We start from the raw sequence: 26,886 nt of genomic DNA on the forward strand, positions 1-26,886 counted from the left end.
AAATTATTTCAGAGTGCTCACAGTTCATTACTATGCAATCCTGTTTAGCTTTCCAAGACTATGTCTGGGTTAAAAAAGAAAAAGAAAAGAAAAAGAGGTAGCAGCAACATAGTGATTTTTGAAAACAAGTATAAACCAGAAGGTAGGATCAGTGTTGTGGTACCAAACCTCAGAAATACACTTAAAACCAATTTTCCAACAGACGATTAACCACATGTTGGATTTGACTGAATACCACTTGGCTGCAAATAAAAGATTCCTGAATGAGTTGAATAAGCGCAAGTTAATAAATATTTGTTTAATCTTATAAGAATATATAAAACCTTCACCTGACATGGGTTTAGGTTAGCCCTCCCTTTGTTGCACTTGTTAGAAATGATTATCAACATTAAACATCAGTCTTTCTCTCTCTCTCTTTTTTTTTTTTTTTTTTTTTTTTTTTAATAATGAGTTCTGTTATTTCCCCTGTCCAGCAACTTTACATCCTGGGTTACACTGAGGAAATTTGTACCAGTTTAACTGTGACAGGGTGACTGTTAAACTTCACTAATGTCTGCTTGTTTTACATCAATCCAATTTATACCTCATGGAAATGCTTTAGCTCAGCTAGGAAATAGGCAAGCAAATGAATCTAGATCGAGTGAAATCAATGCAAATAGCTGCATTTAATTTAGCTTATATTTCTGAGTCAGAATTTGCCCTACTAACAGTGAAAAGGACCTTACCTTTTTTTTTAATAAATAATCCGAGTTACTGAGTCATGAAGATGATAAAATAAAACCTGTACAAGCGGTTGCTTTTATTAGGCAATTGCCTATATTAAAGCATTGCAAAATACGGAGACCATATCTTCAGTATCAAGAAGAGTCTATTTTTCCTAATGGTATCTCAAACTGAAGTTTATCATCTTAATCTAGAAACTCTGTGAAGACAAAACACAAGTAATTTTTATTTTGATGTAGCTAGAAAACTTGAACAATATAGTCCATACATAGACATTACCTTGACTAACTACACAAAGTTAAAGCAATGTTAAAAATAAACCTGTTTGCTCCCAGGGGGACATACACAAGGATAAACTAGGCCTCTCATATGCAGTCATTTTTTTCACTGTTTAGAACATCTTAGAATCATACCAATAAATCTTTTCTAGATGACATTATAAACACTTTCAAGGTGATCTGTATCTGTGTTTACACTAAGGCTCACAGCAGTAGTGGGTTTTTGAAGGGATTCCCCCAGTTCTCCCACTTCCTGCACATTGGTTCAGCTCACAGAGCTATTTCAGTGCAAGCACCAAGGATTTCTTCTGGATGAAACCAGACCAGGTTCTCTGCTGGCTTCCTCCAAAAAGGAAACTGTTGCATTTCCATTGGTGCACCCACTTGTGAGGGGGACACAGGGCCTGAATTTTGGACAGCTTCAAGCCACATACCTGGGGGTGACTTTTCCTCAAAGAGACTAGACAAAGTGTAGTCCAAGGGAAAAGTCCAGAACCACCACTAGTGTACGTGTGCAGATTCATCACCAGCTGCTTCACTCTCCTGACACATCCTGTTGCGTTGAATTATTTGCTAATGCAGACATAGTCCATGGAGATTTCTTAATAACTAAGATTTGAAATCCAGGCATTCAGAGTTCTGTGAAAACTATGCATTTGCTAGTGACCACACTGCCATCAATTTTTTGAGGCCTTGTAGGCAGGTGGTAGAACTGGCTCTGAAGATTTCAAGGACGTCATCGGAGTTGTCAGGAGTAGTCTACACGCATATTCCTGGCTGAACTTGCGCTCAATACAGTACCATAACAGTCCGTCCAGGTCCCTGTCTGGCATGACACCCTGTGATCTTGCACATGGATTGAACCATAGACAAGAAGGTGTCTGTATTTTTTCTGTTTTGTTAGAGTTTTTAAAGATGTACCATTTCAATGAGGTTCTGAGAAGCAGCAAGACTGAGAAGGATAGTGTTAACTTTAAAGGACTGCAAATGAGAATTTATCCTCATTTCTCAGAGGAGTAAGTCATCCTGAGACATGGACCTGTCACCTAATATGACATATGCCCTTTTCCAGTAGCTTATCGTATAACCTTTGCAAAGAGGTGAGAATTATTTAAGTAGTATATGGCTCAACTAGGACAAATTTCATCCACTGTGAATTTGGCTAATTGTTTCTGGTTTATCTGAAAAGTTTTAAAGTGCCTCCTTGATGCACGTAGTGGCTGGCATCCTTTCAGTTAAGATGCAGCATATTTCAAACAGTTGTGCTACACACCTTGAATATTGAAAGGGAAACATGCAAAATCCACCGGGCATTTTGAATGCTTCAGCTTTCAAAATTGCAAAACTTTTGAGTGTGCTGTCATATATCTTGAGAAATTAGTAAAGATTAGAACCATCTTTAAATAGCTGGTATTAATATTTTAATACAGGCTAGCAAATATAGATGAAAAATTCACCTTTCATTTTCCTTTAGTACACTGTCTCTTTTAAACCGTCCGGGGATTTGTAGCTAAAACATTCCTTAAAAAATAAAATAAAATATCTTTAAAAAAATAAAATAGCTAAAATAAAAATGTTAGCTAAAACATTCCTTAAATAATTATTTTTATGAATATTTCATGACAAAATCGTAATGAGAAGATAATGCTTTCAAAGACTTAATTGAAATTCATACCTTAGATCTACCTAAAAAAACCTTAAGACTCATCTAAAGGTGAGTCTTACATTACTCACCTGAAGGTAGCCTTACCTAAAAAAACTAATCTTCTCCCTTCTGATTCCTTTTGTTTCTCTAGTAAAAAATATTATCTGGGATTTTTAAAATGAAAATATGTTCTCTCTAATATGCCAAAAAACATCTTGACAAGGATACGATGTTCTTTAAAAGAAATCATGATGTCTATAGCATACATTACTTTTTTAAACAGCTACTGCCAAGCCTGGTGTCTGCTGAATTCCCCTCCTGAGATGTTTGATCCCAGCAAACAGGAGATTGCTATTTTCATTCCCAAACAGAAATTTAATTATGTTATAAGAGTTGCATTGCTGTTGTCTGTATTGCAAATGCTCACGGAAATAATTTGCTGGATGTCCTCTTGACCCTGAAGGCAGCATCATATTGTAAAAGATTTTTCAAACACTAGGGACATCTCTGTCCATTCATGTCTGCGTGAGGAAAGCAGCAAAAATCCCACAATAATTTTACTCCAGCATCAGTAGAAGAATAAGTCAAGGTATCTTAAAATGTTGATTTTGTCTACATTTTAAGCCACAGTAAAACAGAGAAACTAATAGTTTCCAGTAGTTATCAATAAACAGAAGAGGCAGATCATGATCTCAGTTATCAGTGTGAAAATCTAGAATTGCTCCAATAAAACTAATGAAAGTATTTCATCTTCCAGTGCTACAACTGGAATCAGAATCTGGATCAAAGACTGAAAGCATCTTCTAAAAATCAGGAACAACAGAAAAACAGAAATTATCATTTTCAGCCTACTTTCCTAAGGAGAGGAGGCTTATATAAACAAGCTATGTCTGTCAGTCCTATCATCAATACCCTTGAGCCCCCCCAACCCATTTTAACCAGATTTAACAAAGCAGTCATAATCTCAAAGTCCTTCCTGAGGGCTACATCAACCATCCTCTTCCCCTTCCCTCCTCTTCCTCTTCCCCCCAATAAGTTGCCTGGCCTGCCATGGAGACTTACTGTATAAATAAGCATGACTTAAAAAATGGGTGGAGAAAGGATATTCTTATTATCTTCTAGTAAGACTTGGAGACCCTGAGTTAGAGAGGGTCACAAGAGAAAGCCAGCAGCAGAGCTGGGAGGTAAACGCAGAACCCCCGGTTCCCAGCCAGTGACCTACCTGTAAACCCCAGTATGAAATCCTTGATAACTGAAGTGGGAAAGAAAATAACCTCCTTGCACAGGTAATTCTAGCAATACTGGATCCGTGTCAGTCAACACAAGGTAGTACAGCCCACGGCATTCCTCCCACGCTCTTCAGAAATCAGTCTACAACACGCTGCACACCCCGACAGCAAACCATGAACGGAAGATGTGATAACCTCCAGGATGCTGTGTTGGTATCTAACATCTCTCTTTCCAGATTCCTGCCTATCTTTGTCACAGCCAGACATGCTGAAAGTGTCTGGACATGTCCCCATCGTGTGCTTGAGGTGGAGAGGGCATCCTCAGTTCTGCACTACCCACCGGGACTTGGCTGCAGTTCCCACATGGAAGAGCCGTGCAGGCCAGCCTAAACAAGGTCACAACTTCTCCCTTTCTCACAGGAGGCAAACAGCAGTATCGCAGCCCTGTATGTGTCACTGCAGGCAACTTTTGGGGGCTCTCACTCCCTGCAGATGAGGTTCAGAAATCATTTATATGCAGACTTGCCAGGACATCTCAGTTCTGCTGTTCAGTGATTTAAATTACAGATGCCCAGCTGTGCGCAACAGCAGCAAGACACCTGAATCTCTGCCATGGCGGCAGGGCTGTGGTGTGGCTCTTCTACTGCCACGGGTGGAAATATCACCACCACACTGAGCTGGTGGCATCCTTGCTCTTCTGCTCAGAAGGATAACAGTACTTCATGCAACATGCAGGCAGCTCTGCTAACACATATATAGTTTTCTCTGTGGTTACTAATAGATACATTTCTGTTATACATACGGCTGTCTCCAACTCCCGCAAGAATGGAAATTAGTTTATTTCCCAGGCCAGACACTGGAAGATTATAATTTATCGGTAGACTGCAGGGTCACTTGCTCCATATGACTTAATTTAGGCAATTTTCCACTACACTGTAGCCAACAATTTCTTAACCAAAATACTTTTTGCACTGAATAGGTTTTGTTCTGTCATTTTTCAGGCTGAAGAATTGATGTCCTTTTCCATGTTTGGGTTCAGTTACTGCCCTTACCCTAGGGTCCACTGGCAGGGCTGGACTCTTCCCCTTCTTTTCTAGGAGAAAAGCATCCTCCATCTCGCGCCTGTTTCTCCTCCTGGTTGCTGTTGCCATACAGTGCTGCCTGGACGTTTGGGAGCAGCAAGTAGGGATGGACAGAACCGGCCTGAGGTGGGAAAACCACTGCTTGAAGGAATGGGGATAAAAAGAAGACGTATTTATGACCTGGGAGCAGTTCAAATATAGCAGGTTAATGCGAGCAGTACTGCATTCCATTTTAAACAAATAAAAACGGTTTAAATATGCTTATATGCATTGATAAGCACTTTTTTTCTCTGTAACTTCTTCAGGACCTCACCTTATGCTGCGATTGTTTCAAAGTGTAGCTCTATATTATTGCAGGAGGTCAAATGTCCATCCAAGCCTCACTGGCCCATCTGGTTAGTACAGGTGACACGTGCCACCTCCCATAGCCAGCAGGGTACAAAGAAATGATATCACTAGCACCCTGTCCTTGTTTCCACCCGCGATCTACATGTACAGCCAGGCCAAGGTGGGACATGTTTCTCCCAAAGACTACAACATGTCTCAAATCATAGTCTCCAGCTGCTCTACTCCTGCCCACCCAGATTATTAAAAAACTTTCCCTACTCCTGCCAGAAATGGTAAGATCTACACTTCCATTTGAAAGACTGAAATCATATCACAGCCAAAATTCCTCACACACATTCAGAGCTTGGCTGGTACCATAAATTCCTGCTAGCTTTACTCAGGTGAGTGCTATCATTGATTTTAGCACCTCTGGTACTGTGAGGAATGCAAGCAGGGTTCAGTTTTATATGAGCAAAAATATAAACTATTTCAGTTCTTACCTTTTTTAGATCTGGCTCTCAGATCAGATGGAAATTTGTGCCCTGTATTTGACCCATACTGTTGAATTCCTGCCTCTGGTATCACTATATTCCTGTCAGCTAAAGTGTCTTTCTGAATGGCACAGCAATCACACATTTACCAGCCAAACCTGTTTCCAGTTGATAGAAAAAACAGATTTTGCTCAGGAGCTTCAGAGTATTTTCAATACCAAAGTTATTCCCTAGAACTTACAGATGAGCAATTACCACCTTTAAATCACACACTGTGTGTTACTGCTCCCACAAATAATATATATATCAGACAGCATTATAAGTCAAAATACTGCTACATCACAATCTGTTCAGAGATGACCTGAAGATAATAGGATCCTTGGGAGAATGAGGAAAAATGGTGACAATCCCCTCTTGAATGTCCATCAAAGGGCAGCACACCCACAGCAAGGGTGGGATTCTTACCACCTAACATCAGACATATGCAGTGAAGAGGTCTGAATTAGTGCTAGTGACTCTAGACTGCCTTTGTAATCACTGGAGAAAAGTAGGCAATTTTAGGATGCAGTTTCTTCTGCCATTTTTAGATGTTTGCTTTACAAGATGGTAAAATGAATGCCATCTACTCGCCCTGAAAGTGTGCTTCTGTCAGTCATGGCAGGAGAAAGCTCTGAGGGAAATGCTCATGGTGCTTTTCCAGATCAATTTTTCCCTAAATTGCTCACTGTTCTTTCTTCCCTTGCAGACTTTGGGGAAATATCCTGGAGCTAGTGAGTCAAGATTTCATCCATTACAGTGAAAAAAAAGAGGGTGAGAAATACTGCAGGTCCCATGCAGGTGAAGCTGTCAGCTGCACAGTCTGTTTACTCAGCCCTTTGTCCTACACTTCAAACCTTTATTATTTCCCAAAGGCTGCTTTAAAACAAACAGAAAATAATTGCTTGAGGAGCTAAATGGTTTTCCAGTCAGTAAATATGCAGTTCACAAAACCCAACTCCTTCACTGACCCATCACTACTGATGCACTTGATTGTGGGTCAGATCCTCGGCTTCTGGAAATGGACTTGGTGGCACTGACGACCCCACTTCGTGATCTGATGGCAGCTCATTCCTCCGTCACAAGACTGCAAAATACAAGCAAGAGCGTTTCCAGGATGAGGCTGGTTAGAAAGTTCTGTACATTGGAGTTTATTTGGCACTCGGGCTTTTCACTAATGTCAAATTTAAATCCCTTCAAGCAAAATGCCAACTTTTGCCTGTGCACGAAAAAGAGACTTTGATAGCAAATGGTTTTCTAGAGAACAACATTCACTGACATTTATATCATTCAGAGAGCTATTGTTTCCTGATGTAATTGCGGTAATGAGGATGGGAGAAACATTTTTTTTTCTTGGTAGAGGGTCAGAGGACCTGATCAAGAAAAACACTGTCATAAAGAAAGTATTTTACAATCAAGTAGCCAATTATGCCAAAATGGAAATAAAAGTGTTTAAATGATAGAATAATTAGAGCTGTAATAATTATAGGCTTTAGTAGAAATTCTGAAATGTGAAAATGTATGAAAAATTCAGTTTGTGTAACAGATTAGCATAGTGCTTGTTATGGAAAATTAGGCTCGCCGGCCACCATAACAGGGTCCGACCCTAGGTTCTTGCTGAGGCAGAATTTCGAAGTCAGATTGGAGAGAAATAAAATTTAATGATACACGTGCGGTAATTACAGCTCGAGCTGGGTGCCTCCAAAGAGGGACCCCAAACAAAGAAATCCCTGGGCAATTACACCCTTACAATCTAATTTCCCCACCCCTTAAGCGATAGTTTGGACCAATAGTAATAGTTAGGTCTGGGGTCTTCCCCTTCTTCCTTGGGCCCCTTCATTGTCTCTAGGCAGGCTGCTGCTTTTCTTATCTTCAAGATTGGCTACTCCTGCTGTCTGTGCAACTTCTTTATCTCTCCAGCTTGACCCGGCTCTGGGGCCCCCTTTTACTTATCTAAGTAAAAGTTCACAGCCTGAGGCCTAAGGCTTCAGAAAATTTAGCTACTAATGCTAAGCAAGTTATGCTAAGCAATTAATTCTAGACAGCTTCAGTCTGATATTCTCTAACATGCTGTAGACCAGATAGGACTGAAAAATATCCTTTCCCATCTAAACAATGGGTTGTTTTTGAATATAATGGGAAGTGTATGTAACATGAAATGAAGGTCAGAATTTTGATATTGCTTTAAAGAATTGCTGCTACAATTTTGTACAGTAGTTTTGAGGATAAAGAGAACTCATTGCCAAAAAAGAGCAAAAGGAACTAGATACCCAAATCCTACAGAAACTTAATATCAGTGAGCACCAAAGACCAGATTTTAAAGGGCAGCTAACTACTTTTGTTAATCTTACCTGCTGACTCTCTCTGCAAAATCCAAGCTACTTGATTTTCCAACAAACCACATGAAGGAGTATGAGGGAGCACCTCTTCAAATTGAAGATCCTGTTGCAATATCCATGCTCTTCTGTCTTCCTACTGTTCTCTCTGTGTTTGCTTTCACTCGTATTTCCCTGCCATGCTCTGCAGGCAGGCTCTTCAAGGAGCACTAACTTATTAGGTGCTCTGGCTGTGATAACCATGCCAAGTACATTTGGTAAATTTAATCTCCAGAAGCTGTCCAAGGCGTCCAGCCCCACATGCTCCGCAAAACTGGTGCAGGCACAAAGGCTGGGGTACGATATCAGAGGCCACTTCTGAAAAAAACAAGCCATGAGGCTGGCAATATTCTAGAGTAATGATAGGTCTACCCAAGAAAAAGAAGAGTTTCTCAGTCAAAAGTCAATATTTTGAATTGGTGGTGGGATGGGGTTGTTTGTTTGAAGGGAGGTATATAACTTCATGCTGTTTATCTAAATGCAGCTTTTGTAAGTGCAAAACCTATTTTATAGTTGAGTTAAAGCAGTGTAGTCTCCTATAACTGTCTTTTCTGAAAACAGTCCAAACATGGGTGATTGGAACATTACCTATTCAAGGCTTGACTACTTGATACTGCTGACATATAATAACACAGCTGCGGTTAGCAGTTCCTGTATTATTTGTTCAGTCCATTAACCATGGACTGACACCATTTTGAGAATTTCGTCGCCGCTGTGAGATCTGTTAGTATGGTGCAGCCTGTGTTTGTATTCTCGAACAGCTTCTGACAAGTCTAAATTTAGAGCACCGGTCCATCTTATCAGCTCGACTCATAAAAGCTGATACCACTTTAATTAACATTTGCACAATAATCACTGTCTACTTGCTGCGGAGAGTACTACGAATGCTGCAGTAATGAAAATCACAGCAAAAAAGCAAATACTCATATGGAAACCCACGCTTGCCTTTTTCCAGTGTTTACAAGGCGATATTCGCAGCCAGTGTGTTTTATTGCCCCTGATGCCCGTTCAGCCAAGAGTAGCAACTGCACGGCGGTGATGGCCTGTCCATGTCCTGCAGGCACCACGTGGGGGTAGCTATAGACGGCGACCCCTTTGCCAGGTGGAGAGAGCTGCAGTGGTGATGGCACCAGCATCACCCTGAGCCTGGCGAGCCACGTCCCTCAGGAGGGCTGGGGAGGGTGCTCTCAGCACGGGAAAGGGCCCCAAATTTGGGGAAGATGTCTCCTGTCGCCACGGGGGCACAGTAATCTTGCACAGAGAGCATTTTGTGCCGTGGGCATGTTCATTTTGTTCCTTTAGCAGCTTCTGGCGCTTTCCAGCACGGCCACATCCTGCCCCTCGTTGCAGCAACCTGTCCCCAGGGCTGGGGCCAGGATGGGACGGGGGCAGAAGTTGGGGCAGGGGCAAGGGCCGGGCTGGGGCAGGGGCAGTGGTCAGGTTGTGGCTGCCTCTGGTCCTGGAGGGGCTGAACCCCAGGGTCCGAGCGATACGTCTTCCCTGTAAATTTTAATTTCAGAGAGAGGATGACGGACGGTCCTGTGGCCTCTCCCCCGTGCCGTGGCAGGAGCGTGCCCCACAAGGGAGTTACCCCAGGCAGGGCTGGGAACACCACAGGCGCTCGCTCCTCTGAGGGCACTACAAGATGAGCTGCTTCATTAGCTTTTAAGCAGCTGAATTTTGGTGGATTACGTGAAAGTGCACCCATCGTATCATGCATTTACTGGTCTACCAGAAACTGCTGGAGAGGAGAAATTGCAGAAGAAGCAGTGGAAAGGAAATTACATTATATATACATATTAAAAGCTGAGAAGAATTATATTTCCCAAGATTTTCATGTTATAGGAGCTCAGTGAACGTGAGGGTTTGTTATGTGGGTTTACAAAAACTGAAGTAAATTTGGAATTTTAAATTGCTTATGAGAAAATATTCAGATATCTCTCTGTAGGCTGAATTAAGTTAACAGCATGGTATTATGTAAACAGCACACTAGTAAAAAGATTTTCCCTGTTTTGTGTGCTCAGCCCAGTTTTAAAACTACACTTGACCAAATAGAGAGACACAATGGGAAAAAAGCATTGAATTAAAAAGTAATTCAGGTGGAGTGCTTGCACCAGGCTGAGTGATTGATTTCAGTGTGAATGTTATAGTAGGTACACATAATTCAGAGTATGCTTTGTATTTCTCCAACTCAGAAAGGACAAAATATTCTGTTGCTGTCACTCTAACAATTTATTGCCCCTCACACCGCAATGGCGTGTTCTTGGCTTTCTGCACTGTAAGTAGTTTCCTTACTACAGGGATTGCTTACAATGTGGGGCCTTAAGTGCGCTCACAAGTCTTTATAAGACTGAGGTCCAAATGATGAATAGGAACCATGATTTTCAAGATGAAAGCTGAAAGAGCAACAAAATAGCTTAGTAGCCACTGACGTTATGGCAGTGGTTTTCAAACAGTGACTCTCAAAACTGCAGTAAGCAGTCCACAGAGGGAGCTGGAAACCACATTAAACAGTGTTTTCAATTACACAGTATGATGAGGACTACGTGTGGTCAACTGGGAGAGACACTATGGGCTGGCAGCGGTCCATAGGCCCAGCAAGTTTAAAAACCACTGATGTAATTTGTGGCATACATAACGTTTTATACATCCTTGAAACATTCTAGAAAATAAATAACATTTTCTTTTGTGGCTACCCCTTACAAATCTTTCAGCGAAACACATGTACGTGGGTTATAGAAGATGATACACAATAATAGCCCTTAAGGGAGTCGTCACTCAAACATCAAGTGATCTTTGATACAACAAGCAAAGCTCTTAAGCCAACAATGGGAAGTAAATGTAGTACCTTGTATCACATACACATGGATTTTTTTACTAATGATGTTTACAGAAAGAGTTTAAGCATAGTTATTATATGCAGTATAGCATATGCGCATCACAGAGGGATGCAAATTTCACTCCAATTTTAGTAATCCCGTTCCCCTATACTCAGAAAATTCAGTGTGTTTGGAAGACTGTTTTAGTTAGTCTACCACAAGTATCCCAAATATGACATACCTTTGTGAATATTGGGGTTTCAGTCTGTACTCCTGGGCTTCTTACAATTTTGGATCTGGAAAATTTCTTTTATGTCCACCTCTAATGCACAAGTAATGCCAGTTAAAAAGGAAAATATCACTACTCAACAATTTGCCTGGAGATGCTTTGCAAATGCCAAAAGATCTCATAATATCAGGGTCATTTTTTATGTCATTCAGAGTTTTATATAGCATAATATAAAAAAAAAAGCTCTGCAGGGAAATGCTAGTAATCTTTAATTTACTTGAAACTGGCACAAATGAAGGACACTTGCTATTTTCTGCCTTTCTTTTGGTTTAGTTATTGATTTAATTTTTAAAAGCTGTAAATGCAGAGACAATGGGAGTTTCAAAAGCTGTTTCCTTTTAAAATAAAAAATTAGCAACTAATGACTAGCTCCAGTAAAGGACTTCAGAGCCATAAGCTTACATTTAATCACCTAGATCCCAGAGGAGGCCTTAAATCCCTCTGTTTGGTTCTTGCTGGATAAGGTAAGCAGAGCACAAGAGTCCACCTTCCCAAATACTTTAACCTAGTATAAACCCATGGGAAGAAACAGCCCTACCTGCCACCTTTTCCATATCCACTTGCTCATTCCCACCCTACCTCTTCCAGATGCTAATGCAAGAGACTGTATGGCCACACAGTGACCAGAGCAAGGGAAATTCTCTAGGGCAAAAGTAACTGAAGAAAAAATATATACTTTGTTTTAACTAGAGCAGTTCTCAGCTCCTTCTGCCAGTGGTGGGGACAAATGCTTGTGTATACATCAGCATTATGCTTGTGTTGGTACAAGAAAAATAAGGGTGTAGGAGCTGGTGTGAATGGTCAAGGGGAGGAGACAGGGCAAAGACTGTCATTCAGCAGCAGCATTGTTTATTTAAAGTGTCCATCAGTATTTAAAGAGGCCTCTAATGGTGATAAAGAGTCCCTGAATGCTGAAAAGGGAGTTAGCCCCAACACCATGGTGCAACACTAAGCATAAGGAGCGTACCTGACACCCTGCCCTTCCCCAGAGCCCAGGTACCTGAGGCAGAGCTTCGGGGAGACGTCTGTCCCGTCATTCAAGGGGATGCAAGGCGCCCACTCTGCTTTTAAAAGATGATTAAAGGAGGATAAGTTTAATGTCCTAACACCCTTATCTGGGGAGTGAGGTTGACTTTAGCCAGAGGTGGTTCAGATGCTCATTTCTACTTATTAAGAAAACGCCCTAAACACTAGCAGGTGGGTGAACTTAGGAACTGTACTGGAAAGGACATGGCAGTCATGAGCATGCAGGCAAAGACTCTCAGGGGAGGGCCCTGGGATCTTTATGAACTTCATTTTAGCCTGTCAATGAATATAAAAATAGGAACATTCCTGGGTACAAAGCTCTACTCGGGTGCTCCGAAAACTAAATACAACTTCTTACTGGTTTATTCTTTACTTGTCTTTCTCCCATTTTGTGAATTCCATTTCCTTCCAGCCAGTGGCACACCTTAAAAATGAGGGCTGGCTTTGTGCCTAAAGAAATACCTGTGTAAATATCCCAGTGTTTATGCAATGCAGAAATTTGGGCATAAAAGATAGTGTTCCTAGAAACTCGTTCTGCATGGTAATGCAGTTAACAGGCCCTTGTCATGTGGGAAGTTCATTTCTGAATCAAAAAAAGAGCCCATAAAGTGGGAAGGAGTCAGTAACAATTTCATTGTTAAAATCTCTACTTTCTTTTATTTTTTATGGTCACGTCACCTGGTCCACAATGATACAGACAGCACAAATAGGCCAATTCTTTTAATAACCCCAGCATCAGCACTGTGATGAGAAACAGTTTCATCCCATGGAACCCATGATGTTCCTTAGAGGCAATCGAGCAAGCAACCTGGGTGAAGTCAAAGCCCTGTTCAGCACTCATCCAGCCTCTAGCCCAGTGGGGAACTCATCCTCAATAGGAGCCTTTATATGCCAGCAAAATATTTGCAGAGCAGTAATAATAGCACTTGCCTCCACAAATAGAAATCTATTGAAACACAGAATGCTAATCATCCCTGTAAAATGCAAACACATTTTCCAGGATTTGCAAGCACAAATTCGTGAAAGAACAGCACTTCTCCTCCTTATTAGATCCTTTTTGGAAGTCTTATCCATGTTCTTGAGTCTACTCTGTATAGAATCACATCAGAGACAGGCACGCACAAGGCAAACAACCCACAGGGCTTTGGATAACATTCAGATATAAATGAGACTGGCTATGTGCTTTCATGAGTCAGCTCTTACAGGCAAAATTCCAAGTGACTTCCTGGAAGTTTTCCAGGGCCTAATATCATTAAGGACATTTAGACACAAAATAATTTTAATTGTTTGCAGTGGTGGCCAATATCTGTGGGCTGGCTGGTGCAGTAATCATCTAAGTAATCATCCTTTTTGTCTTTTTTCTGGAACACAGGATTTTCCTCATTTCCCTTCCTCAAGGCATGGCCTCAAGGATTTGCCAGTGCCTAGGTCTGTAGCAGGAAAGTTGCTGAGAAAGGATCAGGCTGACAATTGGGTTTCACAGCCAGACAGAGAAAAGGAACTGCTAGTCCCCACCACAGCAGTATATCTCATGACCTGAGCAAGGGGCATATCCCCTCCTCATTTTGCTATTGTCATCTGACTCTTCACAAGAAGAGCAGCTTTAATTCTGGTATTTTTCAAAGGGAAATCATGCAAAGGAATCTGCAAACCTCAACTAAATTTTAATGTCTTCTTTAATAAGTAGTGAATGTTCTCAGCACTCCTGGGAAAGTCGAAAGAGTGGTATATACAACATATTTTTAGACTCTGAAACTTTACTTCCCATGCATTTAGTAATGTGTTATAGCCTTCTAAATGGCAGAGCAGCCATTGAACTCATTTAATTTCTCAAAACCCATCTAAGATTCAATAATATTCTTCAACAGTTTGAATTTTTACTACCAATCATTAGCGTGGCTGTGTGATGGCTTCCCATCATTTCACATCACTTTAGTCAGCCTGCCGCTGTCCACAGTGCAAATACCTTACTATAAGTGATATATAAGATTCATATCTGGTGGCAGTTGCATAAATCCACATCATTGCCTGGATTCATCATTACAGAGGTTGCTGCTTTTTGTGCCATGAAAGGCAGCTGCTCTCATGGTATGGTTTTATTTCATAGGAGGAGATTATAGGAAATATTTTCAAAGCCCAAATTTCACATGTATAGGTACGAGCAGCACATTTTTGTACACAGGCAGCTTTCACCTGCAAACAGCTCCAGACGTGCGGGAAAGACTGGATGGTTTGTGGGTGCCTGTGCTGGAATGTGCCCTTACACAGCCATGGGCCTGGCAGCTTGTCAGGGCACGTCAGTCCCCCATTCAGTGTGTCGTGGTTGTACAGCTAGGCTGTGGAGGCAGTAGAAGTTACTTTGCTTTAGACCCTGTGTGAACAACAGAATAACTTAGCCCTCAGATATCAGCCTCCAGATAGTTATGCTTCCTTCAGCTGTCTTAGCTTTCTCATTCTTTGGGACTATTTTAGTTTTCTTGCTAAGCCTTTTCATTCCTTCTCCATTCTCCTCCCCACAAAGCACAGAGATTTTGCACAGACTGAAGATGGCAATCTCAGTGTTTTCTCTAATAAAACCTATTTAACTTATTCTTACATTATTTTGGTGGTCTTCTCTGCTTGGGTTAACTCTAGCATTTTTGCCATTTTATAAATCACCATTTCTTTGTTTTGCTAGCTGCCAGGTTGAATTTCCCTCATACATCCAGTTCAACTCAGGCCTGCATTGAAGGAGTCAAGAACATGGGAAAAAGTGATCCATTTGATATACATAGCACAAAAGTTCCCACCAATTGCTCTTAAAGAAAGTGGGTGTCATGGCTTGAGGGGAATTTCTTTCACCAGTGAATACGTGATTAATAGTCAGAAGCCAAAAGGTAGTTATTGGAGATCAGGTGCCAACAAGGTCCGCAAGTTCCTGTGCTGGGGCAGTTCAGGGCATCCTGTGCATGCATGATAAACACGACACACTCTGTCCACCATGGAAAAGGGGTAGGCAGGAATGTGACAAAGCCTGTGGATAATACAAAATAAATCAGGATTGTCAAATCTAAAGCTGACTGCATAGATTTGCACCAGAATACTAAGTAACTGCACAATAAACTTGCAAGTGAAATTGAATTCAAATAAAAACATAGTAAAGCAGAGGGAGAAAACGACCTTAGCCATGCATACTCATCCATGACCTCTGATTTATCCTTTATGGGCCAGGGAAGAGCTTTTGATGTCAATGTGGCTATTTCCGTGAAAATAACATTCAGTGCTCAGAGAGGCTCAGAAAGGCAGCTAGACTATTAGGCATGTGGTCAGTAGTATGACTGCTGCAGTGGTCTACAACAGTGTTTATATGTAGAGTTTATATCTTTTTTTTTAGTCTAGGTAGTGTAGCTGGAAACAGTAGACAAGTGTTCAGGCCTGCAAGCCCTTGCATTTCAGAAAGACAGAGCAAAATGGGAAACACCATTATGCCACTGTATAAAAGTTTATAAATATATCTTCAGTATTGCATGCAGTGATGGTCATCCCAGCTTAAAAAGTATAACTAACTAGAAGAATACAGACATAAGAGATATGGAACAGCTTCTTCAGCATGGAAAAAGATAACACATGGGACTCAGCTAGAAGCATATACAAGAACTGGTGTTCTACTGAAAATGAATAGGGAATGATAAATGATTTTTCTCACAATACAAGAACTATAGCCATATAACAAAGTTACTGGGCAGTAGGTTTTAAGCAAATAAATGGAAGCATTTTTTTTTCTGCAGTATGTAACTGAATTGTAGAACTCACTGTTTTGCACTGTTACGAAGGAGAGGGAAACCAGACCACACAAAATTATAGGGATAATAGAAGATCAGAAATTTGGGTGACGCTGGCTGGAAGATGGAACAAATCCTTGTGCACACAGAACATTTAGCAGGCCTGTGAAAGCAATTTACCCTGTGAAACCTCTTGGTGTAGATATAGAAAAGCTGTTCTTTGAATTAGCAATGTGATTGCAAAGAGTTATTTGACACTTGCTCTGATTTGATGCAAAACTTAACAAATCTGCAGATTAAGCTATGCTCCATCTTAAAAAACCCAGTTTGCTATATTTGTAAGATCAAGGTTTTGTGGTGAGCCAGCAGATTCTTGCTCATTTTAGACACAAAACCCAGTATTCTATAGAATAATCTTAAACAAATGGAGACCCCAAAAACCTTTTCCCTTGCTTCCCTCTCTACTGCAACCATGTTTCTACCTCCTCTGATCTGCACAATTTAGCAGCCACGGAATAACTTCTGTCTCATGATCCTCACTTTCTATCTGCTCCTGTTCAGGTTTCCCATGCAGAATTATTTCATGGACAAATCTGGCCTTTACTGCCTTCTCTGCCCAGTGACTAACAGGTAAGAGTTTGTGACACACACTTTCCAAGTGGGACGGCACAGTGACACCTCAAATCCACTCTGCCTTGGTTCGTGCTTGAGGAGTTCTGCTCACGGAAGTATGTCAGTCTGAGGGATTAAGACATTGCATTTTCAGCTGACAGAGCAATGCCAGGAAATGGCCTAGAAGAGACACTGCAACCTTTTTCAAGGCATTTTGCCAGGATAGCTTATGTCATTCCTCTAACTGTTTTAAACTATACTGGGAAAATAACTCCCTCACCAGCATGAACTGTGCAATAGAGCGTTTGCCACTTCGGTGATTTTGACAGCAAGCTGAAGCCTCTCCTGGCCACAGCTAAAGACAGTGAAGGTATTTGGTACAGATGAAACGGCATGTGAGCAACGCAGGGCTCAGCAGGTGCAGGGAGCAAAGAGCAGCTGTTAGCCAGGCTCATTTGCGAGAGCCCGTGCAGAGCAAATGGCTCCCCGGCAGCTCATCTCTCCATCACCTTTGCTGCAGCTTTTTTCTAAATACAGCGTTGGATAGCCTCAAGCCTGTTCATTGGTACTTGGCTCGACGCATGCTGAAGTGAAATATTGCACTTCACCTCCACTGCCTCACCCCAGCCACTCCTACGCTTGCTAAGAGTAATGGGCTGCTTGGCCAAGCTGCATTTTACTGTGTTTCTGCCTTTACTTTTGTCTTGCAATCAACATGCTCCTAGCTTTGCTGTCATCCATGCTGCTAATGCCTCCTCCTCCTCCTGCTTTCACCTCCCTGCCATGTGTCAGGGTTGGTCACTGCCGACTCCAGCCTTTCTGCCCATGGGATGTCCCCTCAGCCACCAGGGCAAGGCTGACTACATCAGGAGCACAGCGAGCTGTCCAAATTGCTGAAATATCTCTGCAAAAAGAGACTCTCAACCCAGTGTAGATGGGTGACTGCAGAGCAGGACCTAATGGGTTATGGTGGCACCTCTCCAGTGCTTTATTTCTGTAGCCGGGAGTCTGGAGCACGGAGTGTGCTAGGCAGGACAAAGCAAACGGCATTTCTGGAGGATATGTCTGGAATACCCTCTATGGAGTTTACTGGCATCTCACACTAAAAATGAATTGACATAATTGTCATTGAAGAATTGCTATGCTAAGTATAGGAGAAGGAGAGGAGAGAAGTAATGTGTTGCTATTTGAAGATCACAGAAGCATCTGGAACTGTCACTTCAAAAATCTGGCATTAATTTTTCTAAAAAAGAGACAGCAAAGTTTTTACTATAGAGTGACAATTTTGTACTGCAGTTTTTCTGTGTGTGTTTTTTTTTTTAACTGTCTACAAGAGAAAAGTGTGAAACACAGCCCTATAATAAGCTGTCTGTTAAAATGGTTTTTTGTAATAACTTTTCCCTCCTTTTCCAGCACCTATTGGAAGTCTGGATAGATTTCTGACTGTGTTGTTTTCAACTTCTGAAACTAAGGTGAAACACTGGAGCAAAACCAGAAGAAATCAAAGACATCACCTGATAGGATATGAACTAGTAATTTTTTCATATTTCTCAGAGAATATCCAAAGAGCTGATATGGTGAAATTAGCTTTATGTAACAGTGATAGGGACTATTATCATGAGCAGGATTGAGATATCTTCCAGTTTCAGAAAATGCATTTGTGTAAGCTCTGAGAAACCTATGAAAGACGACTTTAGGTCTCTTTTTTGTTTCTTTTAACTATTGTTTTCAAAATTCACTTAAACTGCCTTGCTTGGACGACTGCCAACACCAGTCTTTCTGCCCAGGGATGTCACCTCTGCTGCAGTGTGCTGTTCTGGACTAATTTCAAAGCACTTAATTTTTTTCCCAGCTCTAACAGACTTATGCAGCAGCAACTCCAGGGGCTTCCATGGAGTTATTTCTGATTTAAACAGCTTGTGAGGAGAAAATGCATGTAAGGGCAAAAGAAGTTATTCCAGGCCATAAGCTGGGAAAGGAAAAAATAAAAGCCAAGTAGTCAAAATAGAGTATGAAAATTAAAGAAGAGGATGTCTGTAATGCTGTGACATCAGCACCATCTGCGAAAGGGAGGGAGCTCTAACAGATAATTAGAGACAATTACAATTAAACCTCCATTTAGGAAGCGGGCAGCTGAGGCAACAAATTATTGTCTACATGACTAGTAGGCAACAGATCTTACCAAGAAATCTGCCAAAAGATCTGTCTTTATATTTTCATAGCCAAGAGCCCCACAAGCCATTACTGGAGCAAAGAGTTATCAGCTATGCTAAGGTCATTTGGGAGGGAGGGGGGAAAAAAAAGGATTGTTTAGTCAAAAATATCCCTGAAAAGGGCAGAAAAAGGCAAGGGTGAAATCTAGCTAGGATCTACCAGTGGGCTTTTTGCCTGGAGTTTGGTTTAGGGCAATTTTTAACACCCCTGAGGCTTCAGCCCCCATGCTTGCGGCCCGGCTCTTGGCACAGCCGGCCACCCCATCCCCCTCTCAGCCTCAAGGTTTCCAAGCTGAGGTTAGGCAGATTGATGCAAGAGTGTTAACGAGAGCAGTAACGGCACTGGTGAGGAGGGGGAGCATGCTACCAACCCCTACCTGCCAAAAGGAAGGAGTGCGGGGGACTGGAGTAAGATGAATTATGCTGAGAAGTAAGAAAGACATTCTCGTTAGGGAGACCTAATGCAGTAATGCAGGACACCCTCCTCATAGACTATACTTATAACAAAATGTTGCCGGTGCACTGGGAGAAGTTTGATGAGGGCATAGCCACAAAATTGAATTCTTTCAGCTGCACCCTATTTGGTTTACTCTTTTATTAATGAAATTTGCTTCCAAATTAGGATAATGCAGCATACTCCTTTTCTAGCACGTTATCCTGAAATATCACAGAATTACAGAATAGCTGAGGTTGGAAGGACCTCTGGAGGTTGTCTAGTCCAACCCCCTGCTCAAGCAGGGTCACCTACAGCAGGTTGCCCAGGACCATGTCCAGTCGGGTTTTGAATATCTCCAAGGACGGAGATTTGTCCTGGGAGACAGAGTTTAGAGAAATCCATCTGAAACTGAGTTTCACCTCTTTGCCTTTGAACAGCCAGGTAAGATTTTGTGACTGAGGAATGACTGCTTCTTGCTATTACATTGGCAACAGTGCCCTCATTCATATCTTCACCTCTTCCCAACAGCAATTAAGTAAAGCTGAGCAAAATTCACATAACTTTGTCCTCAGGCAACTGATAGGGATGAATATAAAGGCTAGTATGTGCATGCATGTGAGAGTAGCTAGCAAGGGTGGGAAGAAGTTAGCAAGTCCTTAAGACATAAGACCTCCCTTCAGATCGTCAGGTATACTCCTTACAGAGAGAGGGATGACGTGAGTTATCTCCAGCACTCCAGGGTACCACCCCGAGTGTCACAGGAGCGTTTCCTGGGGAAGCTTGTAAACAGAGTGCCCTTCAAACCCTTCACAAGCAGATAGCCTCATCACAGCAAGAGGTGACAGTCTTGATAGTATTTCACTCAGGTAGTGTTGAGAGCTCAATTTTTAGAGCAAAAAACCACACTAGTAATTTATAAAAATAAGGAATAAGCCTCCTCAACAACACAGATCTGAAAGGAGAAATAAAGAAATTAGAAGAACTCACTCAACAAAAGTCACTGCAGAGGAAAAACAGTTATTCTTTCCTCAATAAACTTAACATGCTGCCAGACAGCGGGGATGCAACTTCATGCTAAACATTCTGGTCCTGAAAATTAACTGCCTGTGAGTAGGTCAATAAAACAAAGTGTAGTCAGATCTCTTGCCAAACTAGTGTGTGTTTGTCATCAAGGTCATGCTTTGTAGAACAGAGCTTTACAAAACATTATGACACCACCCCCCAAATTTTAATAATTAATGCATATATATTGAAATATATATACAAGAAATTATGAAAGCTAGTGATCAAGACTAACACCTGTGCCCTGTATTATTTAATGAAAGAATATGTGGAGCCATTAAAAATGAATACAAGATGTACAAAGATAGGCAGAATGGGCTTCCATCCAGGATAGCTGTTTTATGAAAGTAAGAATTTGGCATGAGTCCTAGTAGATGCCACTCGTGATGATGCTGAGAGTGTATATATATTGTTAATGAAGATGTCCTGCTGCAGAAACTCTGGAGGCAGATCATGCATTGTATCGTGTAAATAAGTGGAGCAGCCGCAAAAGAATTTGGTTAACAATCTTCCTGGCCAAAGGAAAGATCCTGGTAATAAGGAGAATTTCAGATGGAAAAATATAAAAATTGCCCAGTGACTTATAAAAAATCCCTCCAGTTTTCTGCTACCATGTACATGAATACAGAAAAGGCCTGAGGTTGTAGGCTCAGCCTTGGGAAAAAGACCTAAGCAGCTCCAAATGCTGGGGCTCATCTGACCAAATATGCATGCGTGCAACTGAAATTGTTGCATTCACTCCCTTGAATGTCAGTAATGAGGAACAGTGATCAGCTTGTCCCAGGTAGATATACCCAGCAGAGCAATGAATCTCCCCTATGAGTGCAAGTTTCTCCCCACTGACTACAAAAAGTCTAGACAACTAGTTCAGGCTTGTACTTCCAGAACAGAGAGCTTCCAATAATTGGATGTGTGCTTAGCTGTGAATGAGGGAAGTAATTTCCAGTGAAACACCTTTGACAATGATGCTTTCATCAAGCTGCTGCATGTATGGAGTTGATTGAGATGTGGGTTAAGACACAGAGCTGAAGATGCTCTGTTACTGTGGAAAAGAAAACCTAGATGCAGTGAGGCAATCCATCCCAGGGGTGACGTCACACACAGTCTTTTCCTTTCTGTTCATCTGAATCTGCAGGAGTTAAAGTTTTTTTTTTTAAAAAAAGGTTATAGTCAGCTCCAGGTAGAAGATGAGGCATATCTGTGTATCTCTCTGGCTTGTAGGACCCCATCACAAAATCTCAGCACTCTCTGATGGTAAGGTCTGTTCTCCTTGAATCCCTTTCAGGTTCATTCTTATGTATCAGCATGGCTAATTATTTATCCCTAAAAGTATAGGGAGGCATGACACGAGCACCACTCCAGCATAAACATATATGGTAGGCATGTCATATCTACCCGCTGGACCCATAACTCAGAATAGCCAAGAGGTGGTTGCTGTCACCTTGTGCTTCTATATTGTTCACCAGGTGCTTGGGGGGATGCTGTCAAGCTTACTTGTTTAGTTTTTAGGTGCAGTAATCATACTTGACAACTTAGAGCTTGTCTGCTCCAGTTTTTGTTCTGAAGTAATGACAGCACTATAAAAAGCAATTTTGTTAGCATGGCTGATTTCTGTACATTTGCCCCTTTGACGTCATTAGAGGGTTATGGATACAGCATGTGTTCAGATCTCACACTGAATATGAATCAATTCACGATCACAAAAGTAAATGTTCTGCCACTGATGACCCCTCTACAGGCCTCCGAGCTACAAGAGTGAGCAGAAGAACAGAATTCTAAAAGCTGTCCTTGAATGGGCACTCACTTCCTCATCTTTTAAGCCTCTGCATCTTTCTCAGTAGCATCACAGCAGGTATTAAACTCAAAATCCACATAACTTTCCCTTTCTATATATACTGGAGCATCATGAGGATGAAATATAAATGACTTCAAGAAGACTTTCTTCCTCTAAGGTCTCTCTCTGGATCAGGTTAGCAGAGCATTTAGAATTACAGTGATTTTTCATGTCAAGCATCTGTTTCTCCTTCTGAAAATTCCCCAAGGAGAGATTTGCAGAAGGACTCAGACCTGGATTGGGTGTGCAATTAGGCTAATGCAGATAGCTGTTAAAAATCACCACTTAAAAGCATTTACTAGATATATGAATGAGAGAAGGATATTTTGATTTTCCCACTATTTTTGCTTATTGATTACTCTTAAGTTCTCATCAGTTTGTACAGTTACCTATTTCCTATGAATAGAGAAGTCATGTAATATTGACTTGCTATTGGACACAACACCAGTTATATTACTGTGAATTACATACTTTGGGTAAGAGATATTGATCCTAAGTTTGTTTCCCTGTATTGGATAGTAAGATGAGTTCATTTTAGATCTGCTGAAAAGTTTAGAATTTCCATTTCTTCAGCTTAACCCTAATGAGGTTCTCACAAAGATATTTAAAAATAAAGACAGCTTGTGAAATGATGATGAAAAGCACATCAATAACATTTTCTTTACGGGGGCGGATAGGATTATCTTTCTTAACCAATTCAAATGATAGACATTGCTGAGGATTATTTAAAATCACTGTGCAAGAGTCATAATATCATTAATTATGCTGCAAATACCAGGTGGTGTTTCAAATATGTAACAGTAATGATTAACTCTGAAACTTATCATGTCTAATTTACCCCTTCGAAGGCTAATTGCAGGAATTTCAAATATAGAACATCTGGTACATGCAAAATCTCCATAGACAGAGGCAGTTTTTCCACTAATCTGTTGTTATAGAACCCAGTGACACAACCCTTTTCTTTTAAGTACACCTTGATTCCTGTTCATGTTTTTATCATCATTCTCTTGATAAATAATGCAGTGTCAAAGAACTATTACTAAATGCATTCACAATTCATAAACTACTGGATGGTGGCCAAACATTGCTTGTGCTACTTCCCTGCTGTTACTGAGGTCACAGAAGTATGAGAGAGGGCATAAATCAGCCTTTCACCTCTGCAGTGGTCGATGGTGTCACTTTTTTTGGTGTTGCTTTTTTTAATATAACTGAGTCTTTTGTCAGGGCCATGTGAGAAAAATCGTAAATTTTATTTAGCACTCACTTTACCTGCAGCTTTTCCATGCTGTGAATGTTCAAGAATATTTTCAAAGGGATGTTTATGTTGAAAATGATAACATTCACTCCTTTGCTCAGTGTATGTTGTAATGTTCCTGCTGCTCCGTTGCTGAAGGGTGATCAGTAGTTATTTGGCCACCCCAGGAAGGTGGTTCATGGACAGGATTTTTCTCCCCATCAGCTTTTCCCTGGCTGGGGTAAGTCCTGCACTGCATGAGATAGATTAGCCATAAGGGATCGCAGTGACTTCCCTGTGATTACCCAGGGAGCTTGCATGAAGTATCCCACGCTGTCTCAAGTCCCATCAAAGACAAGAGACTCAAGTCTTATCAAAGAAAAGAGAGTTATCTGTGGATTCAGCTGCTGCCAGAGTATTAAAACATGACTCTAAGCTGGCTGAATCCAGTTACATTCTGGAAAATGAAGACAGGGTGTCAGCACAAGAATAAGCTGGTGAAAGAGGGTAGAAGTAGCTTTCATGCCTGAGCTCAAGAAATGAGCTTCCTACCTGATGGCTTATTGCTTTTTGGGGGTGCCTGTCCACTGGTGTGCTGTGCAGACCCCTCAGCAAGGCTGTCCCTTGCTGCTCTGCTCGGGAGCTGGAAGGAGCGTGGCCTTCCAGGTTGCCTGCCTGCAGGCTCTGTCCCAGGCAGCGCACAACCAGGAAGCAGTGGGAAGGGAGATGTTGTGTGCTCAGGTCCCATCCTGACCTGCATCTGGAACGTCGCCCAGGAGCACACTTGGAGCCAGCAAAGTGCTCCCAGATTTTGCTTTCTAAACATGGCTTTAGTTGTCTTCAATCACAGGCTTGAAGCAAGACTAGAGACTTCACTTTCGTTCAGTTGCATGGTAGGTATCAAAGTCCTACTGACACGTTAGGACCCAAGCATAACAAAGCTTGAGTCTGATGACTGTAAGGCTCAGCTTCCTTCACATGTGTGATATAATACATTTCACCTGCTTTCCTACTGGTTATTAACTTCTCCATGCTTGTGTTGATTAGTTCACCCTGTTATCCACATAGCAAGTGTGCACCCAAGGTCCAGCAGCCAGGAACGTCCTGTGCTCAATGTAAGCACTCAGCCACGTCATGCCGAAGACCAAACTTGCTTGCTTGCCAGGCTGAAGATCTTCACTGCACAATAGCCATTCCTGGCTGATAAATCATTCACTGAGACCCCATATAGGCACCCACTGGTCTTCCCTTGGATCAGAGGGAGTTTGTTCCCACTAGGGCAGAAACCTGCCTATTTCATGTAACCTCCGTGGCACCTCAGGCACAAGCAGCTTCTGGTGCCTCTGTCTCCAAGCCTTATAAGCATGTTACACCAGGCTGTCTTCAGGTACCGCCAGATCATAGCTGAGCCTGTCTTTTTGAGAGTGAGTATCAGCAATTTTGTCTGTGTTCTTCTCCCCCACCACAACACAATTTAACATATGTTGCTCCAAGTTATGTGGGCAGGTGACAGCCCTTTCGGAGATAATGCACCGACTGTCAGTAGCTGGGACGCACTGAAATATAGGCACATTCCTCTCTCCATAACATGCATGTGCTCAGGGGACTGCAAATACAGCACCATGCCATTGTGGCAAGTACCTATGGAGTTAGCTCCCTTTCTTCCACACACCCTTCTTTTCTGCGGAGGTAGAAAGGGACTGGCCAAGCAGCTGGCTACTTTAATGGCATCAGCCATTAAAGAGAAGAGGCAGAGACTGCTGTGGGATTTGATGCCAGGATGCTACACTGCATAGGTGCACATAAACAGAGGCAAGGAAAAATGCAAAAATTAAAAAATTAGAAATAAACTTCCACTCTTTACTCTCCACTCTCTGTTGTTGAGAACTCTTTCATGCCCAATTTAGGGCCAGCAGTGCTGGCAGCAACTAGCAATGATAAGAGTCTCTCTCCTGCATTGTTTCAGTCAAGGCTCCCAAAGAGTGGCTGGCTCCAGATGCCCTTCATTTTGGCTTGCTGCTGCAATGCTGTTTCACCTCTAGAGCAGTGCAGCATAAAACTGTAAGCAGATCTAAAGAATCTCAGACTGTACTAAAATAAGATTTAAAAGGAAAAGATAAATCTGATAAGGAAAATGCCTACATAATGCTGTGCAAGCAAAACAAGGTTTCTAGGGAGATACAGTATCTTTACTAAACCAGCTGGTAAGACAAGGAAAAGAACAGGCCAGCTTTCTAAAGCTATACATCAGGTAATCTGGATGGGCAGGACTTGCAGACAAGATCAGAGGGGACTGATATACCCCACATTTCATGAAAAAAAGCACGAAAGTAAATTCGGAGATAGATGGAGAATATTACCAGGCACAGAGGAGGCTCACTGCAGGGCAGAGGGCTACCTGTGTTTCCCGGTATGGAGTGTGAGACCTTCTTCCCTTCAACTACCCCTGTAATCTGGGCTCTGTCATCTGCATCAGAAAGAGGCTTGTGTATAAAGAACATGTATGTCACAGGTCAAGATGAGACCAAAGACCTTGCAGGAAGAGGGTTACTTTCTCCAGCAAGATCTCTGCCAAGCACAGAAGACAACGAGCAGAAGAGGAAATGTGTTGTTTTTTTCAAGGTACAACACAGCCCCTTCACAAGCAATTACAGGAAGTTCATCTCTGTGGAGGAGCTCCTGTTGAGTTTCGCATCATGAGGACATTTTCTTTACAATATTCCCTGCACTGTTACCCACAGTTTTATTCTAATTCAGTCAGACCGATCCACTTTGCTTGCTTGAGCACTTCAGAAAATCCCACTTGACATTAATTGCCCCTAAAAACATTTAAATTTGGTTCAATCTCCCTTGAGGAAGTGGATGTAAGTCATATAGGTCCAAATCCACTATGGTATTTAGATGCATAACACTCAGTGTCAGCTTGGGCCAAAGGCACTCTGAATGTATCACTAGGAGCTGTCTTCTCTTCTCAAACCTCAGGTGCCCAAGGCACTTATTACTGAACAAAAATCACACATTTGCAAGATATTTAAGCATTCACATAGATCTCTAGTCTTTGGAGTAAATCTTCCTTCCATTTCCACCCCATCAACACTGCTGTGAGCCACAGGGAACACGTGAATGCAAATGCAGGCACAGTTTCACTCATAATGATTTGTGTTTTGACAAGCATGGAGCAAACACATTGCACATGTTGCCCCATACAGTTCCCAGTCTACAAAAGCAAACAAACAGAAACAATCAGAAATGGCTGGTGAAAAGGGAATAGAGTGAAATTTTTACTATGCTAATCAGAAAAGGTCAAGGTCCACGAAAGGTCTGTGAAATTGTCTGCCTACCAGCTTAAGCCATTTTTCCAGTAATGATGTCATTCCTACTCCTGTTCAGGATTATAAACTGTTTCAGTTGTTC

At 41.7% G+C, this 26,886-nt stretch overlaps 1 long non-coding RNA gene across 1 annotated transcript in view; it reads right to left on the bottom strand.

Annotated features, from left to right (window-relative positions):
* Window positions 1–6,884: 6,884 nt before the first annotated feature.
* Window positions 6,885–26,886, bottom strand: part of LOC136991683 (uncharacterized) — a 120,080-nt gene continuing 100,078 nt past the window's right edge. Inside the window, exon 3 of the long non-coding RNA XR_010883904.1 lies at window positions 6,885–6,898. This is a non-coding gene — a long non-coding RNA (uncharacterized lncRNA). The remainder of the gene's footprint in view (window positions 6,899–26,886) is intronic.

This window comes from Apteryx mantelli, chromosome 3 (genome assembly GCF_036417845.1).
Source record: "Apteryx mantelli isolate bAptMan1 chromosome 3, bAptMan1.hap1, whole genome shotgun sequence".
Classification (NCBI taxonomy): domain Eukaryota; kingdom Metazoa; phylum Chordata; class Aves; order Apterygiformes; family Apterygidae; genus Apteryx; species Apteryx mantelli.